The sequence below is a fragment of the Zingiber officinale genome, chromosome 5B, assembly GCF_018446385.1.
Source record: "Zingiber officinale cultivar Zhangliang chromosome 5B, Zo_v1.1, whole genome shotgun sequence".
NCBI lineage: Eukaryota > Viridiplantae > Streptophyta > Magnoliopsida > Zingiberales > Zingiberaceae > Zingiber > Zingiber officinale.
In genome coordinates this window covers 39,930,615-39,941,850 of record NC_055995.1, presented here as the reverse complement: position 1 = coordinate 39,941,850, position 11,236 = coordinate 39,930,615, and positions in this window count along the sequence as shown.

Genomic DNA, 11,236 nt, shown 5'->3' with positions numbered 1-11,236 from the left:
AGAATGTAAAATACCAAAAATGGATGAATCACCATAAGGGAATTTTTTGAAATTTTTAGAAATTTTTCGGGAATTTTTCGGAGCTCGTATGACGAGTTTACGGGGATAAAAACTGGGCCCCAAGAAAACCTGTTTAGGCTACCCCTTTTAACGAGGAAAAGTTTATTTATTTTATTTCTTTTTGTTTTTGTTTTTCTTTTTCTTTTTCTTTTATTTTCTTCTCCCATCGCAGTTTTCTTTCCCTGACCCGCGCCTTATTTCCTCACTCGACCCCTGCTCTACGGCACTGACGCCGCCTAATCGACGTGCCGACGCTTCTAACGCTCACGTCGGTTCCTCTCCTCCAGGGCGTACAAAACCGCCGGCTAGAGGAGGCTTCGAGTCCTCCTCCTTCCTCTTCCTCACGAGTTAGCCCTAATCTCCACCGAAGCATCTCCTTCCCTTTCCTCCCCCGATCGTCGTCCAATCTGCAACCTATCCCGATCGTCGCGAGCTCATCGTCGGTAGAGATCTTCTTCTTCTTCTTGGTGCTTCACCAACGTCGAGCTACCTTGGCTACCGGTGGTCGATCCTCTCCTCCCTTCCTCTCCCGCGGTCTTTGCCCTAGATCACCAATGCACCAATTCCAGCGATCACCCGAGACGATCATGACAGATCTGTTTCCTTGAGCATCCTCATTCCTCTGTCGGTGCTGTTGGAACCCCAAGGTTGTTTTGGTGTGATCAACAAGTTAAGTTAGGTCCTACGTTGTTTCTAACCTTGTGTCTAAGTGTGCAGGAGCTTAGGAGCACAGGTACTCGAGAGGAAGAAGCAGCTAGCGAGAAGGATGGCACGCGGTGCGTCCGAGGGACGAGGCGCTGCTGAAGAGTACCCCGGTGGATGAGAAGGAAGCGTGCGGTGGTTCCGAGGGACGAAAGCCAGAGCGGAAGATTGCTCGGAGAGCAAGAGACGCAGCTAGCGAGAAGGTTGGCACAGGGTGCGACTGAGGGACGAAGACTACGGATGAGTACGCTGGTGGACGAGAAGGAAACACGCGGTGATTCCGAGGGATGAGAAGCCGGAGCAGAAGGCTGCTCGAGAAGACCAGAAGTTGGGTTTGGGTGAGCCCTTTTCCGGATTGCCGAGATCACCCAAGCGAGCGGATCCGGAGCGGAAGAACTAGACCGAGGCGGGACTGAACCAAAGAAGAGGTCCCAGATGAAAAAGTAAACGTCTGTTGACATTGGGCTCCGGGGCGTCCGGAGCCCTCCGGGGCGTCCGGAGCCCTCCGGGGCGTCCGGAGCCCTCCGGGGCGTCCGGAGCCCTCCGGGGCGCCCGGAGCCCTCCGGGGCGCCCGGGGCCCTTCCGGGCACCCAGACCTTGAATATTGACCAGAACATGTCTAATGCGTTCTGAACATTTTGGGATAAAGTTTTATCCCCCCCAGGGCACCCGGAACCCTTCCAAGCGCCCCGACCAAGGCTATAAATATAGCCTTGGTCCAGAAGCTTTTCAACGAACTCATTACTTGTAATTCCAACGCTTGTGCACTTTAGTTTAGAGTTAAGCTTCTGTTTTCTGCACTTCATTGCTGTACGAGGCTTCTCCTTCCGAAGGAGATTTTTAGTGAGCTTGATCTTCCTTGGATTAACAACCACATCGGTTGTAACCAAGTAAATAGTTTGCGCCTCATTTTTTCTTTATGCTTTTAATTTATTGGCTTATCTTATATATACAAGTGTTAGCTTAAAGAGTTCGAGGAGGGTTTGTCATTTTGTGTTTGCAGGATATCCAACCCACTCCTAGCCGGCCGCAACGGTCCTACAGGTGCTAGGTCTAGGCAGACGTTGGCTAATTGGGGATTGGTAGTATCACTGATACTCTGCTTCACAGATCGGATCGGGTGACATTTTCTGGAGATGATTAATTGAGGTAACGTTGGGAACTCTATAGATTCAAGGATCTTATTGAATTGTTTTCCTTTGTGATGACCTTACTGTTCGGTGGATCTGGAATTTGGGTGCAGTGGGGTGTTTTTGTTTTTGGTTTGGCAGCAACCCATCCATTAGTGTTCCTTGTTTCAGCATCAATAGTACCTGGGAATTGAGGTTTGGTGTAGTAATTTTTAATACATGATGTTGATGAATTAGGTTTATGTTTTGAATTTAGGTATGATTGGATTATGAATAGTTAGGTTTAATGGAGCTAACCCTAATTAACTTATGAGTTAGGTTTCATTAGAGATTAAATAATGGATTTAAACTAATCTCGGATTAGACTCATTTAGGAAGCTAACCGAGGTTAATGAAGGAATTAGGGTTTCAGGTAAATAAGGATTTTTGGTTTAGCTATTTTGTTTACAAAAAAATTTAGCTAAATCGTATGATTTATTACAGGATTTGGATTCGGGATGAGCACTTCAATATAGAGGTTGATTAGCTCGATCTACATTGCAGGCGGGTACCTTGACCTATCTATTTTGATATGTCTTGATGATATGTTTAGTAGATTTTAACAAGTAGTACTAAATATGTTAATATCTACATCGACATGTCACTATTTGTTTCTGAGAATGTTTTGTTTATTACTTGTTTAGCGTTCATGCCCTGTTTGTTATGTATGTTATGGAGATAGTGACATGCCATGCTTTATGATATATCAGATTGGTTAGATACTATACCTGACCTGTGTACCTAGAACATATTATTTGATCTATGTATTTTGGTACATATTTATTTTTATGGAGGTAAATAGGATTAGGATATTTCTATGCTTAGTGTCATGCACCATCTTGCATGATTGCATTGCTGCGTGATAGTCGGCTCCATTATTGTTGAGCGCATCACCAGTTACATGGATCTGCACACACCACCACTCACGGGTTAGTGGTATATCAGACAGGGTGTAGTGCTGGCTCTGTCAGTGCTCCGCTGGTCCACACATGAGTAGCGGGGTGTAGCGTGGTAGCATGTCAGGGGTCCCTCCACTGGATTGTCTCAGGGAGATGAGAGCATTGAGCTCCCCCACTTATGATTTGGAGTAGGAGGATAGGTGTACTCCAACATCATCCTATCCACTCGGTCACTCATCAGGAGCAGTGATGCTAAAGTGCGCGATTGTCACAGCCCTACCCACTCGATCTCACCATTGTGTGTGAGATGGCTGACTAGCGTCAGGGGTGACCAGGACATGTTATTGGTATCATATGCATTATTTGCACTTATTGCTTGTGTTTGCTGGACTTTATATGCTGCATATTGGATGGATGTATATGTTTGACATGCATACAGGATTTATAATACTCTGGGTCTGACGACCTTGATATCCCTATGCCTAGGTTCTGGTTAGCACAGTTACTCCTTATCTTACAGTTTTGGACTTTCTATATGTTATATCAAGAGACTGTACGCATAGTTATTGCTATTTGTTATAGTTTACTATGCATGTCAACTAGGTATTCATTGAGTGTTGGACTCACACCCCGTTATTACTATTTTCAGGTTGAGGTTGTTCAGGAGGTTCCAGTCGCTAGTCCCCCACCACTGCGCGTCGCGATGAGTTCGCACAGTTTGGGTTTTACTTATTGTGTTAGACTATGTTTTTCAGACTTATAGCTTGACATTTGGATCTTATACGTTTTGTTATTTGACGATGGGTTTTCATTCGGATGCATGTTGGAGTTTTGTATTGTATAGGTGTAGTTGAATAGGATATTAGATTTATGTTTTATAAGCGTAGTTGAGTAGGATATCGGATTTGTGTTTTATGAGTGTAGTTGAGTAGGATTTTTGCGATTATTTCCTTATCTCTGCTTATGTTTAGTTGTTACTATTAAACTGCGTGGATGTTTGCTATATTTGTACTGTTATATATTATTATTGTTTCGGTCGTGTTGGCCGAGGTATATGTGGCCCTGAGGGCATTGTAGGAAAATTCATATTGTCACCCGTACAGGGGAGATACAGTCGAAATTTTCTCTAGCAGGGACTACCTAGGGCATGATAATTTTTTGGCGCTCACTTGGCTACCAGGATTCATAAACTCTAGTACTTAGCCTGGAGGTCTAGAGTTCGAATCCTGGGGAAGGCAAAAATCCACTGGCCAGGGGTGGGAAGACCTAGTGAGTAACGGCACGGCCGAGGATCGTCGGTCGACGACATAACGGGTCGCCAGTTGGGCCGGCCAAGGGACCGCCAAGGGGCTGACAAATGAGCCGCCAGTTGGGTAGCCCAAGGGGCCGAGGGGTCGGGTCGTTACATAAAATCTCTCTATTAAAATATGTGGATGATTTCCCAAAAGGAACGTTATCTTTAAAATTAAAATCTTCTCTCAATCAACAAATAAGGAAAGATATCAAACATTTTTCTTAATAGTTTGTAGAAACTATAAAAGGAAATATTTAATTTTTAAATTCTCTTTTAAATCATGGCTTCCACATAAGGAAAGATTTTAAAAAATAAAATCCTTTTAATTTTTTACATGGTCGGCCACACCAACCTTGGACTCCAAGCTAGGGTCGGCCACCTCTACTTGGCTCAACCTTTGCTTGGTCGGCCCAAGCTTGGACTCCAAGCTTGCTTGGTCATCCACCTAAAGTTAGGTAAGAAAGTGGATATAGGTGGGTATAACTCTTTATAAATAAGAGACTACGATAGGGACCGAGAGGAGGAATTGATTTTGGTGTCCCGATAAAATTAAGCTTCCCGTGTTCGCCCCAAACACCCAACTTAATTTCATCAATAATAATTCATACCACTAAAAAATTATTATTGAACTACCACACCAATCCCAAATTATATTTTGGGCTCCTTCTCATTATGAGTGTATTAGTCTCCCTGTGTTTAAGGTATAAAATGTCCACTAATTAAATAAGTTACTGACAACTTACTTTAATTAATATCTAGCTCCAAGAGTAGTACCACTCAACTTCATTATAATGTCGAACTAAGTCCACCTACAGGGTTTACATGACAATCCTTATGAGCTCCTCTTGGAGACATCATCAACCTAGATTAGTAGGACACAGTTTGCTTCTATAATCAACAACACACATTATAAATAATATCATTTCCCAACTTATCGGGCCTCTTGATTTATCGAACTAAATCTCACCCATTGATAAGTCAAAGAAATAAATACTAGATATATGTGTTTGTTATTATAATAGGATTAGGATTAAGAGCATGCACTTCCATAATAACAAAAATCTTGTTCTTTTATTCAGTCGGTATAAAAAGAACTTACCTTAAATGGTCCTACTCAATGCACTCAGAGTGTACTAGTGTAATTTTATAGTTAAGATAAACTAATACCAAATTACACTACGACTATTCCAATGGTATGTTCCTTTCCATTTTAGTCGTGAGCTACTGTTTATAATTTATAAGGAATTGATAACATGATCTTCTGTGTGTGACACCACACACCTTGTTATCTACAATATAAATTAATTGAACAACTATACCTAGCATATAAATGTAGACATTTGACTAATGTGATTGTTTACTTCAAAATTAAATGTTTACAAAAGGCTAGACTTTTAGTATACACTCTAACAGGGAGAGCATTATCAGAAGAAAGCATCGACGAAGGGGGAGCATCATCAGAAGAAAGTGTCGATGAAGAGGGAGCATCAGAGCATGAGGTAAGTGAGGTGCATACTTTATCATCAGAGCAACCATAGTAACAAGAATACCCTGCTCTATCCGTCCCTGCTCCTCAAGGCCCAACTCAGAGAATCCCTAAACCAAGTTCGTGACTATAACCCAGTGGCAAGCTAAAGTCCCTCTGGACTTCCGGCTAAGTGCATCGGCAACCACATTAGCTTTACCCGGATGGTAGCTAATATTACAATCATAATCCTTCCGGCTAAGTGCATCATACCATGGGGTTCTCCACAAGGATACCGGAATGCTCCTGCCCATGCATGCCATATGCAGCTTCTGCAGGAGGAGTTGTCCTCTGCTGACGCTGTGAAGATTTGGCTTTCGGCCCACCTCGTTGAGTCCCGGACTGACCAAACCATCCTCCCGAAACAGAAATCTCAGAAGCTACATGCTGAGCCTTCAGCGAACAATCTCAGCTCATGTGCGCAGGCAGTTTGTAATAATAGCAAACTGACTATCCCAGGGTGCATGCAGAGGTGATGTGATCTCGGGATTCGCATCGGGTGCAGTAAGGGTCACCGGTGGACTGTTTCCGGTTCTACTGAGAAGACCGGGAACGTTCAGATGAAGATCGTCCTGACTTCTGGGGTCGTCCAGATAACCCAGAAGTACCCTGACCCAACTGAGTACGACTGCTATGCTGTTGTCCGGTGACCTATGGCTGCTGGATCTGTCCGGAAGTCCGATCAGTCTGCTTCCTTTTCTTGTCTGCATTCGCTCTCTGATGAGTAGGCTCAATCATAAGAGCTCTATCCAGTGCCTCTGTGTATGATGAACTATCAAAACCGGCAATCTTCACCTGAAGATGCCTGTCAAGTCCTTGGATAAAATGAAGCATACGAAATCTATCTTCGGCAACTAACTCAGGACAGAATCTGGCCAACCGATTAAATTTGGCATTATATTTCATAACTGAGCGATTATTCTGTCGAAGACTCAGGAAATCCTGTCGACGTGTCATCTGATACGCCCGGGGAAAATACTGACTCTCGAATGCCTCCCAAAATCTCGTCCAGGTAATATGCTGCTCACATATAATCGAGCGCTGCGTGTCTCACCAGATCTCTGCCTCATCTCATACCTCAAGTACGCAATAATAGGTATGACTGGAGGGGGTGCCGGGTATACTGAAGGTGATACCACTAGTGGTACAATCGAGGTATGTATCTCTAAAGTCGGAACCGTCGGGGTCTGAGGACCTGACGCGCCCACAATGTCCTAAGGAGTCTGTCCCTGACAGACAGGCTTATCTCTAGCAGATCTCTCTGGACACTCAGTCTCAAGAGAATCTATCGCCCTCTTACGAGGACGACCATGCTCGGTACCGGAACATGTGTATGTGTCATATCTGAAAATAAAATGTTACCCAGATATCACTACAGGTATGAGAACTATAAAATTACCTATTTTACCTATTTGCCATCTAGAGATGTCCTGTCGCTGCTTAACCCCATAAAGAACCTCGTCAAAATACCTTGGAATTCCGAAATGAGAAAAATCGATGGAAATTTGTAAAATCCGAAATACCGAAATATTCAATACAAAAAACAAGTATCGTAAATCTGCTCTGATACCAAAAATATTGTCACGCCCTAGGTAGTCCCTTCTAGAAGAAATTTCGGTAGCATCTCCCCTGTCCGGGTGACAATATGAATCCAGAATACATATATCTAATCTTCGGCCCACACGGCCAGAACAATACAACACAAATAATAAACAAACCATGCAGTTTATATCAACATTCAACACAATGTAATATGAACCATCCACAATAAGAAAGATGATATAAAAATCATCGTAGATATATGTAAAACCTCCTACTCCACTACAACGAAGAATAACAAAATCCACGAAGTAATGAAAATATTCGCAGCAAAAAACAAGAGTAGCAAACCCGAATGTTCAACATAAAGTCCACAATACAAAACCCACATCATAAGTATATAAGATGTAAAAGCCAAAACATATCCCGACAACAGGAAATCCTCGGATAAAGGGGGCTAGCGACTGGAATCTCCCGACGGCCTCAACCTGAAAAATAGTAATATATAACGGTGTGAGTCCAATGAACTCAGTAGGTATTCCAATAGATATGTACAGCAACATATAACTACCAGCAACAATCCTACGATACAGTATTCTAACAATACAACATATAGTATAGTCTCCTAATAGTATAACAGGTATGCATAACTGAATAAACTGCAGTAACCAACAATAGGCATGTAATACAGTCTACTACAAGAATAATAAGAAATTAAATACTGAAATAAACTGTACTCACCTGCGAGGCTTGAGCAAATGACTTTAGACATACACAGATAAAGATAGCCAGAGCAAATAAGCATGTATCCTGTATGCATGTCAATCATATGCAGTCACCAAAGTGCATCATCCAATATGCAATAATCACAATAAATACAATCTGTGCACATGATGCAATATGACATGGCCACCCCTGACGCCATTCATCCATCTCACACACGATGGTGAGACCGAGTGGGTAGGGCTGTGACACCGTGCACTCTGCATTCACTATTCCTGATGAGTGACCGAGCGGACGGGATGCACCAGAGTACACCTGTCCTCCTACCTCAACCAAAGTGAGGGAGCACAATGCTCTCATCTCCCGGAACACGATGACGGGGAGGGACCCAGGCGTGCTACCACGCTGCCTATCACACTACCCATGAGTGGAGCCCCCAGCGGAGCACCACCGAGCAACCTACACACCCTGTGTGTTGTGCCACTACCCATGCAGTGGTTGTTAGTAAGAGCCCTAGAGCGAATCATTTGATGATTGTATGGACTCATTGTATCATATTCTTGTATATTAATAAAGGCATTTGTTTGGTTATTATATGTATTTATATTAGTGCCAAATAGACTAAGTATAATAGCGTCCTTGAGTAGAAGGTTCATACCTATATCAATCGATTAGTTGAATCGATAGTGAGATGATATAGGGAACACTACTCTAAATCATTCCTAGTCGAGTATTAATATTCAGGGACAATGTTAATGCAATAAGACTAGCATGTAGGTCAGCTCAATACCTTGATCTCACAAGTCATGGATATAGAGATATCAAGCTGACACATGGGTATACATTGGAGAATGTATACTGAATGACCCGCCATGAGAAAGTATCATGGATCGTTATATGAGTGGCATATACTTTCTCATGTGGCTATTAGTATGACTATTAGTCCTTAGACCTGAAGTCACCATGGATCCCTACATAAGGAGTTATGTACTTTGGTTTCGTCAAACGTCACCCGTAACTGGGTGGACTATAAAGGCGATTACCAGGTATGTAACAAATTATGCAGAGGGATGTGAGTGATGTAGATGGGATCTATCCCTCCCATATGATGGGAGCGACATCAATATTCTTGATAGAGTGAGACCACTAAGTGCATGACCATGCACAAATGAGTCAACATGAGATGTTGAACTCATTTGATTGAGTGAGTCTACTTGGGGTTCAAAATTTAGATTGATTAGAGGATGACACGGTCTATGCCTCATATTGATCAATCTAGATGTCTAGGATAGAAGGACACTTGTCATTATTTTGTGAGGAGTCACAATTGGTAGTCACAAGGTGATGTCGGATCTCGACATTCTTGTAACTTGGGTAGTAATGATGTGTTGCTAGATACCGCTCATTACTTATGCTCCTAAATGTGTTTAGGGCATTGCCAACGTTACAAGAACCTATAGGGTCACACACTAAGGACAATTAGATGGAGATTAGGTTCATATGATGAACCAAGAGGTTTAGATTCATTTGATGAATCAAATTGGATTAAGAGTAATCATAATTGGGCTAACTTGAGTTGACTCTAGTTGATTCATGTATTCAATGAGTCTAATTTAGATTATGACTCATTAAATCAACTTAATTTAATGAATTAGATTCATTATATTAAGTTGGCTTGAATCAAATGGTTAGATTAGATCAACCATGGAAGAGATTTGGTCAAGTTTGACTTGACTTGAGAGGAAGTTTAAGAGTCAAGTTTGACTTGACTTTATGCCACCGCATTGGTGAGTTGGCATTGATGTGGACCAATGATGATGCACCACATCATCATGGTTGCCACCTCATGGAAGTTACAAAGCCATTTTCTTAATAACTTCACATTAATTGCATTTAATAGGAAGTTACACAATGGAAGTGGTCGGCCACTTTGTTTTTGAATGGGAATTGATTTTTCCATTCATGTGTGCATCTTCTTCCTCCTTCCTCTCAAGCTCTCCCTCTCCCTCTCCTCCTTGTTTGGGCCGAATCTCACTAAGGTGCTAGCACACCTTTTGTGTGAGGTTTTTTTCTCCACCTACGTGTCCATGTGGATACTTCTAGAGGACCGACGCTTGACGGTCTAGAGATCCGGCAACTCCTTGGACGAGCGGGAACGCGAAAGGGCACGCAACAAGGGTAAAGCTCTTAACATGTAGATCTAGGGGTAGATCTAAAAAGATATGTAAAACTCGTACTCGGAATTTTCGTTCGATTTTCCTTGCACGGATCTACGGCTATGGGTGATTCGGGGTTTCCGCGACGCGAAAAGCGATTTTCGCGGCCCGAAAAATCCAATAGTGGTATCAGAGCCACGTGCAAGGCTTGTACAAGTTTATTTTTGGTTTTATGAAAACTAAAGTTTCTGTAATTTTCTGTAAAATTATGATTTTCGAGTTTTTATGGGTAATTTTTCCGTAGAAGCGAAGCACAAGTGTCTCGGCACTTGTAGGCTTTGGCTACCGGAAAGATTTTTCCAAAACGGCTTCGTTTCGCCCCAAAATTTTTTGGGACAGCGGGCTTGGGTGCCATTAGATCGCTTAGGAGCAACTCGCGATGGTTAGCTCGTGGGTAGGGGTACTGCCCCTAACCCCGCAAGGGGATTTGCTCCGCGATTGCTAAAAACGAACCCGCCGGGAAGATTTTTCCGAAACGGCAATGTCTCGGCCCAAATCGTTTTTGGGACAGCGGGTTTAGGCGCTGTTGGATCGCAAAGGAACCCTCGCGATGGTTAGATCGCGGGTAGGGGCGCTGCCCCTAGCCCCGCAAGGGGATCCGTTCCGCGATTGCGCCCGAAACCGCTAAACGGGTCCGCCGGGAAATTTTACTCGTAAAAATTGTAAAAATTAATTTTAAAATTACATAAAATTATGAAAAATATATAATTTTGAATTATATATTAATTTTGTGATAGTCATGGCCCAAAAACCTAATATGATTGGATTGTATTGTAATTCATAATACGGCCTGCGTGCCATTATGTGTTTGCGAGTGTTGTATTATATTCGCGACCTGCGCGTCGTGCCTTTTCTTATATTCTTGTTGTAAATTAGATTTAGACTCGAATGTAACTCGAGTTTCAAATTGTAATGTACAAATTGGAGCGGTGGAGGGTCCACACGAGACGGAGTTCCGAGGCGGGCACGAGCAACACAAGGTGGTCAAAGGGAGGAGCTTGGAGAAGCTGTTGACCCTAGGTTGACCAATCGATCTTCTCATTGGCTTGAGAAGATCGTAGTAGAGCCATGACTAAATCACAAATAGATTAATTAATTGCTTGTGTATG